Source organism: Procambarus clarkii, chromosome 7 (assembly GCF_040958095.1).
Source record: "Procambarus clarkii isolate CNS0578487 chromosome 7, FALCON_Pclarkii_2.0, whole genome shotgun sequence".
Lineage (NCBI taxonomy): Eukaryota > Metazoa > Arthropoda > Malacostraca > Decapoda > Cambaridae > Procambarus > Procambarus clarkii.
Window position 1 is genome coordinate 41096062 of NC_091156.1, and position 10158 is coordinate 41106219.

A 10158-nucleotide genomic window follows, 5' to 3' on the forward strand; every position below is an offset into this window, starting at 1 on the left:
CTGAAATCTGGACAATGTAAGCCAGGCGTCAGAGTGGAGGAAGGAGGGCAGCCATTGTTGTTTATTGAGACCAGAGGCTCACACGGGAGCAAATTCGGCTCCTGTTAAATTTACTTGGACGTAGTGTTATGGAAACCAAAGGTGTACCATTTGTCAACACGCTGTCTACAAATTCAAGTTAAGTGTCTATCCGAAACCCGTTTATCATTCATTTATGGCCATTAATGTCAGGATATAGGGTTGACCCGGTTAGATCACGTGGAAGCCTCAAACTAAAGGTAATTAAGCCAGGTCTTAATGTTCTATGTACTGTATAGTGTTTTCTCTGATATACTTGTCATATATAGGTTTCTGGCTTCACAGCTAGCGCACTTTTGACAGGTCAAGACGAGGATGCAAGATTATGTGCACCAGTTACTGGGTGATATGGAAGCTACCTCAAAGAGGATAATTTGGTGTCTACACCCTAGTTATACCTGGTGGACTAACCTGCTGTACTATAAGAGAAGGAACCTCATCAATGTATGTAGCTATTACTGTAATTTGATTGGCTGCATATGTGTAATATAAACCCCCCCTAATGTGTAGAGGATCGATTTGTGAGATTATAAGATTATTGCAGAAATACAGTCCACTTATCATTATACAAATTGCTATCGAAGTATATAAATTAACGTAAATATAAATTCATATAATTAAACAAATATAAATCTCACAGGTCGGTTCCCACAATAATCACCAAGTTTAGTACCTCATTTATGTACCTAAAATAACTGGTGAGAACAATTGTGAACACTTCAGTTGGCTTAAATTTATTAGATCTGTGCTGCTTATAGAATACGTTTGTCTTCGATTCCCGAGGTCCAAGTACTTAGGCACAGTTACACGTCTCGCTTCTTGCAGAGTCCAGGTTAGATTCCCGATGGTCTAAGTGTTTGGGCATCGTTATTCCATCACTCCTCATCTTTCTTGTAGAGTCCGCGTTCGATCCCCGTTGGCCCAAGTGGTAGCTTTCCATTCCTTCCATTCGTCCTTATTTATCCCAAATTATCATAATATCCCTTCCAAGTGCTATATAATAATACTGACCTAGTACTTTTACCTAAGGTATCAGAGACATTAGGTAAAAGAATTCGAAGAAGAAGAAGAAGAAGAAGCGAGACTTCATCTCGCTTCTTCACAAAGATTCTTTTCCTTCCTGATTTTGTCTTCTCATGCCTCAAATGTTAATTGATGATATATGATGAAGTTGATGAATGTATGACTGGTGAGTTCTTCATTAAGCAGGAAGCGTAGCGATCAAACTAGGAGGTCGGACCCGGTGTTCACGAGGTCACCGGTTCAGAGCTTCCTTTTTCCATATTGTCCAGAAAATACTTTAGTTTTAATCTAATACTATTTTTCATCTATTTAAGCAAATTTTAAATATTCAATCACATTTATTTATAATTCCTAGCAAGTTCTATATTTTTTCTTATTATCACATTGTAATAACCCTACGTGCTCTTCCCTTTCTCACCCAATACCCCAAGGTTAACACTGCCTGCAGATCGCTGTGACCCTCAAGATTCGCACCCCCTACCGGCTCTGTCCTCCCCTGCTCCCCGCCACAAGCGAGCTCCGAGGGAGCGCTCTCGAAGCACGGGTCCACCTGGTAAGAGGGTCGAGCTTGCAAGGTGTGACCATGGCTGGTGGTGCTTCCTCCCCTCTTCCCCCTACTGACGTCGAGGGGCCCAGTGATGGTGTGGTGGTCGCTTGTGACGTGATTTTCCCAATGGTTTTCCTGACGGATGTGGACGAGGGTAACAGTTGAACGGTGGTGTCGGATGCTCGGTTAGACACATCAGGAGTCGTTGGCACTATGAAGTTTCGGAAGTCTTCGTGATCCTCCGTCCCTGAGGGGCCGTCCTCCAAGGGGTCAGCAGGTGGGTAGCCACTGTATTGCGGCTGCCGCTCCTGCTGTGAGTTCGTGTGTGCCACTGGAGGGGCCTTATGGGCTGGGGGAACTTGATTGTTTCTCAAGATGTGGATTGTTTCTCAAGATGTGCGTGGTTTGAATGATCTTGTGGTCCAGATGGGTCTGGTGGATGTCCTTCGGGAGCAGCGCGTGGATGTGGCTCTTATTCAGGAGCATAATGTTAAGGATGTGTCTATTTTGCGGTGATTGTGTACATATTTTCATGTTGTGCTAAACCCGCCGAGGACTTCCTTTGGGGGTACACTCATGTTGTTTTCTAGGAGGGCGTCCATCTGTGCTTCACACGGTAATGGATGAGGATGGGGGATCCTGTTTGTGCGAGTGGAGTATTTGTGGGTCGAGATTCCGATCTTGACGGTGTACGCCCCCTCAGGGATGGCGCGTCGTCAGGAGAGGGACGTTTTTTCGGGAGGGGCTTCTCCATTTCTTGCGCCATGATACACAGGATATGGTCTTTGGTGGGGACTTTAATTGTGAGCGAATGTAAGGGACTGCAATAGCACCCAGCAGCAGAATGTTTCGGGGGCGCTGGTCGAAGTTTTGCGGTGCTGCGGGTTCCAGAATGCTGCCATTCTGTATGGTGGCGCATTGGACTTTACCTCTGCTGCGCGAGGGGCGTGTTCTCGGCTGGATAGGTTTTACATTAATGGGGGAGAGGAATGTTCTGTGTTCGATTTCTGCACTGTCCCTGTGGCTTTCTCGAATCATTGCTTGGTAGTGATCCTGGTTGGTGTACAAAGTTAGGTGTAGATGGGTTTGGGGTGGTGGAAGTTAAATTGTAGGTTGTTGCATAGTCCGCGTGTCTGTGAGCAGTTTCGGGAGTGGTGGGTCGGGATTGTTGTCCGGCGGTCTACGTTCTCTTCTCTTTTAGGTTGGTGCGAATGGTGTAAAGTGGAATGTCGGCAGTTCTTTGGCGTTATTGCGAAGAGGTAGGCAGCGGGGAGGTTTGGGTTGCTGCGGTTGCTTCAGGTGCGGCTGTCTCGTTTGTATGCGTGGCTGAATGCGAGGGTTGATTGTTTTGCAGAGATACTCTGCGTGTAAGGAACGTATTTGTGGGTTGGGTGCTGAGTTGGTGGATGATGTCTGGGTGCGTGCTCGTGTGGAGGAGCGTGTCGATGGTGAGCGACTTTCCTCCTTTCTTTCTATTGCGGAAGGAGAAAGCTGCTAGGGACTCTGTCCTTTTTAACGGCCTTCATCGGCCTGATGGTTCTGTCCTCTATAACACGGATGTGGTCGTTCTTTATGTGCAGCAAGAGTTGAAGGCGCTGTATGGGGGAGTGCAAGGGGATGTGGTGCTCGCTAATTCTTTTTTGCTTTGTTGCACGCTGGGGTTGTAGGTTGAGGATTGTGCTATGTTGGTGTGGAACGTCTCGTTGTCGGAGCTCTTGGGTGTGGTCCGGTCCTTTCAGTCAAGGAGGGTGGCCGGTTCGGATGGTCTGCCTGTGGAGTTTTATATTGCCTTTTGGGATGTGGTTTGGGAGTTTTTTTTGGAGGTGGTGATTAATTGTCTTCAGGGATGCATTCTGCCAGGATCCCACTATGATGTAACACGGGTGTAACACTCTCTGGTTGTAACAAACTAGCTGTTGTAGGAATGATCTAGAATGTTTTATCTCAGATATGGGAGAATGGGAAGCTGGACCCACGTGGAGACCTGACCCAGCAAGGTCGCATCCCCTGGGGATGTATTGGCGATGAAAATAACTGGCGCCTTTGTTCACAGTTTCGTATAATGAATCATTCTATAGTATTCACTTATTTAGAGAAATTAGTCTTCATTCAAATTGTATAATATTACTGGTTATAATATCAAGAGTATTCTAATTATTAGGAGAATGAGTTAAGTCACCATCAGTGACGTCACGAGCCAGGACTAGGCTGCTATAGAAGACCACGCCTCTGACTTAGACTAATACAATAGGGAATAGCAATAAAAATGTACGCACTTAGCCTAATATACAAGAAAATACTAAACACTTGGGAAAATTTTTAACTGGGGATAGAATTTAAGGAAAAAAAAAAATTTAAACTTTAGAACAACGCAAATAAAAGGGAATTACTTTTACATAACTATACCTAACTATACTTTTTAACTATACCTAATGCTAAAATTCACTCACCTTAATCCTATAATCGCTCCTACCGGCTCGCCGTACCGCACCTAGCCTAGGGGGTCTCGACCATCTAGGTTCTAACAGAGCGACACCCAGCTTTCAGCAACAATTAAGACTAGACACGACTCAACCTCCACTAAGTGTGCAATCACTTAGTCATTGAATCGCTGCTAGGTAGTTTACTAGTCCGTCCCTCGGAGGCCACAACGCCCTTCACGGATTTACGTTTTTCCTAGTGTTTTGGGTCATCTAACAACGCCCTCGGATAAATCTCCTGGCGTCCCACAGATAAATCCGCCCACAGACAGCCCACAAGGAACTGCTGTTGAGAGTATGGTGGCTCCCAACACCTCTGAATCAATTGCAATGGGTCGAGTAAGGTACCCAGTCCAATCGATTCGGAGCGGTCTCCTTAGCCAATAAATCTTACCAGCCTAACTTACTAACTAATCCTTAATCGTATCAGCCCGCATGACCCCAAGATTCGCCAATCCCCACTCAACCGCACTGTTGTGAGGAGCACTGCTAATCCTGGCCCGCGGCTGTCCTCCCTTGCATCTACGCACGTGTCCAAATGGTTAGACGCGTGAGCCTTTCAACAATTTCAAACAAAATTGTTGAAACCACCGCTGTGCATCATTGTAACACGGGTGTAACACTCTCTGACTTATACCTAAATCGGCAATGAGTTGACCTACTCCCTATGCCAACTCTGTGCTAACTTTACCTTTTTTGGCGACCAGCTAGATGTTTGTGCTAAAGTCTTGGGGAGAGGTGGAGTGGACACCTGTCCCGGGTTGCTCCTGATACCACACTGTCTTTCCTTTGCCCTGCTCCACACAGAAGCCAGAGCACGGTATTCTTCCGCCTTAGTTTTGCCAAGTTACTAGCAAGGCTTAAGTTTTAACAACTAACCTCTGTTGCACTGAATGATCCAGATTGGTTGAATTATTTTAAATGAAGTTAATTACACAAGTATCTTAGGGAAGAGCTAATCCCACTTACAAAATGACTATTTGACCTTTGAGAATTACTGAATGTGGAAACTCTGCTGGCCTGTGACCGCCAGGTCACCGAGGTCACTCCGCGCTACAGCCTAGTCCTGGATCGTGACGTCACTGATCGTGACTTAACCCATTATCCTTACAATTAGGGTATTCTTGATACTATAACCAGGAATTTTATACAATTTGAATGAAGACTAATTTCTCTAAATAAGTGAACTCTGTAAAATAATTCATTATACGAAACTGTGAACAAAGGCACCCGTTATTTTCACCGCCAATACCCCCAGGGGATGTGACTTTGCTGGGTCAGGTCCCCACGTGGGTCCAACTTCCCATTCTCCCATGTCTGAGATAAAACATTCTAGATCATTCCTACAACAGCTAGTTTGTTACAATGACGGGATCGTTTGGTTGCTCCCGAAGCCTGGCGATTTGAGTTTTTTTTCGAATTGGTGGACCATTACCTTGTTGAATGTGAACTACAAGATTGTGTTGAAGTTCTTAGTTGGTCGTTGTCGAGGTGTTCTTGCTTCAGTGATCTCTGTTGAGCAATTTTGTGGTGTGCCTGCTCAGTCTCTTCTGTAGTGTAATTCTCTTTTTCGAAATGTGATCCTCTATGCCTTGGAGTATCGCCTGTAAGCTGCGATGCTCAGTTTGGATTGGTCGAAGGCCTTCGACCGGGTGTCATTGGACTTTGTGTTATGAGCGTTGGAGCGGTTTGGGTTTTCGTCATTGTTTGCTGCTTGGGTCCGCATGTTATATGCTCGGTGTAGTAGTAGGGTTTGCCTCAATGGTTTTTTTAGTGCTCCCTTTCCTGTTTGCCGTTCCGTGTGGCAGGTTTATCCCTTGTCTACCATGGTCTATGTGTTCTTTCAGGAACCCTTTTTTCGGGTGGTCAAGGCTTGTGTCTTGATTGTTCCTCCTAGGTTGCCTTCTGGTCTTTGGCTGCCTATTTGTGGTTATGCTGATGATACTGTTTTGTTTGTGGGCTTCTGAGGATACCGTCGGTGCTGTACAGGACCTTATTCTGAGGTTTGAATCGGCCACGGGGGCCATTATTAATCGTGCGAAGTTGTGTTTGTTGGTTTGGGTGGGTGGGCCTCCCGTCTCATGTGGGAGGGGTCGTGGTTTCCGGTGGTTTCTTCTCTTCGGGTTCTTGGACTCACCTGGTTTGCCTCATATGATCGTTCCTTGGAATTGAATTGGGGAGCTGTTTCTCGTTCTATTGGGGTTGCAGTTGGGTTGCTGTCGGTTCGTCCATTGACGATCTACCAGCGGGCGCTGCTGGCCACTTGCAAATTTCTTTTGGGGGTGTGGTTTGTAGCTCGGTGCTTCCCCTTATATCACAGGAGGGCTCGGGTACCTGGAGAGTCGGATGTATCACTATGTGTGGTGCTGTCTGTACCATCCGGTTCGTCGTTCAACTTTGGTGTTGGATGTGCAGGAAGGGGGTGTTGGCATCCCTGACGTTCTAACCAAGGCCAGAGCCTTGTTCTGGGTCTCGTTGCGGCAGGGGTTGGCGTTGGGTGAGGGGCTCAATGTGTTGAGTGTCTTCTTTTGTTCGGTTAAGTTTAGCTATTTGGTTGATTTAGGAGCTAGTCGTGAGGTTGCTTTGTATACCCCTCCTGTGTACTCCTGGGCGGTGGAAATTCTCCGGACCCTCTGCCGTCACCCTAACTTTTTTTCTCTTTCGTGTAAGGCTGTGTATGGGGTATTGTTGTGTAGTGTGCACCCTCGGGTGGAAGCCTTGTTCCTGTGCTGAATTGGGGGTATGTTTGGTCGGTTTTAGAGAGGCGGCACTTTGCGCCGCAGCAGAGGGAGTTATCGTTTCGCTTCTTGCATTTCACGTTGGAGACTAATGAGCGGTTGTGCATGCTTGGGTTGCGTGATTCTGCTACGTGTGTGCACTGTGGCTTGTGTGAGTCGCAGGTGCATGTTTTTTTTTATTTTTGTGTGCGTGTTCAGGGTTTGGTTGCATGATGTCTTTGAGGTGTTTTGTGGGCCTGCATATTGGGATGGTGTTTTGCGGTTCTTGTTCCTCTCTTTTCTGTAGGGTTCACGGAGGGTGCGTAATACTTTGAGTATTTTGATCGCTGATTATGTGTACTGTGTGTGGGTTGGGAGGCGGGAGGGTTATGGGGTTGCTCGGATTTAGGGTTACTTGCAAGGGCGGTTGCGGTTTACCTGGTGGTGGTTGCAGGGCGCTTTCCCAGGCGGACTTTTGTCGTTAGTTTATGGATGAGTATGTTCAAGGGGTTGCTTTAAGGCCGGTGGATGGGTAGGTGGGTGGTTAGGAGTGTTTGTTTTTGGGTGGGGTTGGGTTGTCAGCATGTTTTCGGGGGTGGGGTTGTTAGGGTTGGGTTGGTGGTGGGGATGGGTTTTCCCTGTGTTACCCTTCCCTCCATCGGACCTCCTCTACGGCAGTGTGGGTGGGTTGTGTACTCACCTAGTTGTGCTTGCGGGGGTTGAGCTCTGGCTCTTTGGTCCCGCTTCTCAGCCGTCAATCAACAGGTGTACAGGTTCCTGAGCCAGGTTCTATCAAATCTACACTTGAAACTGTGTATGGAGTCAGCCTCCACCACATCACTTCCTAATGCATTCCATTTGTCAACCACTCTGACACTAAAAGAGTTCTTTCTAATATCTCTGTGGCTCATTTGGGCACTCAGTTTCCACCTGTGTCCCCTAGTGCATGTGCCCCTTGTGTTAAATATCCTGTCTTTATCAACCCTGTCGATTCCCATGAGAATCTTGAATGTGGTGATCATGTCCCCCCTAACTCTTCTGTCTTCCAACGAAGTGAGGTTTAATTCCCATAGTCTCTCCTCGTAGCTTATACCTCTCAGCTCGGGTACTAGTCTGGTGGCAAACCTTTGAACCTTTTCCAGTTTAGTCTTATGCTTGACTAGATATGGACTCCATGCTGGAGCCGCATACTCCAGGATTGGTCAGAGATATGTGGTATATAATGATCTGAAAGATCCTTACACAATTTTCTAAAGGCCGTTCTTATGTTAGCCAACCTGGCATATGCTGCTGATGTTATCCTCTTGATATGAGCTTCAGGGGACAGGTCTGGCGTGATATGAACCCCCAGGTCTTTCTCTCTCTCTGACTCTTGAAGTATTTCATCTACCAAATGATACCTTGTATCTGGTCTTCTGCTTCCTACCCCTATCTTCATTACATTACATTTGCTTGGGTTAAACTTTAACAGCCATTTGTTCGACCATTCCTGCAGCTTGTCCAGGTCTTCTTGAAGCCTCAAGCTGTCCTCCTGTCTCAATCCTTCTCATAATTTTGGCGTCGTCAGCAAACATTGAGAGGAATGAGTCTATACCCTCTAGAAAATCATTTACGTATATCAGAAACAGGATAAGTTGACGTACCACAGGGTTCATTCCCTGTGGGACTCCACTGGTGACTTCACGGCATTCTGAGGTCTCACCCCCTCACTGTAACTCTCTGCTTCCTATTGCTTAGGTACTCCCTTATCCACTGGAGCGCCCTACCAGTTACTCCTGCCTGTTTCTCCAGCTTATGCATCAACCTTTTATGGGGTACTGTGTCAAAGACTTTCCGACAGTCCAAAAAAATGCAGTCAGCCCATCCTTCTCTTTCTTGCTTAATCTTTGTCACCTGATCGTAGAATTCTATCAAGCCTGTAAGGCAAGATTTACCCTCCCTGAACGCATGTTGATGGGTTGTCACGAAGTCTCTTCTCTCCAGATGTGTTACTAGGTTTTTTCTCACAATCTTCTCCATCACCTTGCATGGTATACAAGTTAAGGACACTGGCCTGTAGTTCAGTACCTCTTGTCTGTCACCCTTTTTGTATATTGGTACTACCTTAGCAGTCTTCCATATTTCTGGTAGGTCTCCCGTTTCCAGTGACCTACTATGCACTATGGAGAGTGGCAAGCAAAGTGCTCCTGCACACTCTTTCAATACCCATGGTGAGATTCCATCCGGCCCAACAGCTTTTCTCACATCCAGCTTTAATAGGTGCTTCTTGACCTCATCTCTTGTAATTTCGAACCTATCCAAGGTCACCTGGTTTACTGCCACCTCTCCTAGTGCCGTGACTTCTCCCTGTTCTATTGTAAAGACCTCCTGGAACCTTTTGTTGAGTTTTACTCACACCTCTTTGTCATTCTCTGTGTACCTGTCCTCGCCCACCCTGAAATTCATCACCTGTTCCTTCACTGTTGTCTTCCTCCTGAAGTGACTGTGTAGTAGCTTTGGTTCGGCCTTGGCTTTATTAGCTATATCATTTTCACACCTTTTCTCAGCTGCTCTTCTCACACTAACATACTCGTTCCTGGTTCTCTGGTATCTCTCTCTACTTTCTGGTGTTCTGTTATTACGGAAGTTCCTCCATGCCCTTTTGTTCAGCTCCTTTGCTTTCATACATTCGCTATTAAACCACGGATTCTTCCTTTGCTTCTCTGTTTTTTCCTGTCGGGCTGGGACAAACTTACTTACCGCCTCCTGACAGTTTTGGGTGACATAGTCCATCCTGTCTTGTACGGACTTGGTTCTGAGTTCTGTGTCCCAATGTATATCCCATAGGAATTTATTCATCTCTCATAGTTTCCTTTTCGGTATGCCAGCCCTTTGTTTCCCAGTTCTTTTTTGGGGGTGATAATTCCTAGCTCAACCAGGTACTCAAAGCTCAATACACTATGATCACTCATTCCCAAGGGGGCTTCCAACTTAACTTCCCTTATCCGACTGATTTAGCGTAAATATCAGATCAAGCAAGGCTGGTTCATCCCCTCCTCTCATTCTTGTCGGTCCCCTTGACGTGTTGACTTATAGTTTCTTGTTGCCACATCCAGCAGCTTAGCTCTCCATGTGTCTGGGCCTCCATGTGGGTCTCTGTTCCCCCAATCTATCTTCCCATGGTTGAAGTCTCATGATTAGTAATCTGGATCCGATTCTGCTAACCACAGAAGCTGCTCTCTTTATTATATTGATGGTGGGCAAGTTGTTTCTGTCATATTCCTTTCTGGGTCTTCTGTCATTCGGTGGGGGGTAATATATGACTACTACTATA

General features: G+C 46.3%; 1 pseudogene; it reads left to right on the forward strand.

The window, feature by feature from the left end:
* Positions 1 to 2023: 2023 nt before the first annotated feature.
* The window catches only part of LOC123749943 (zinc finger CCHC-type and RNA-binding motif-containing protein 1-like), a 167831-nt pseudogene continuing 159696 nt past the window's right edge, over positions 2024 to 10158 (forward strand).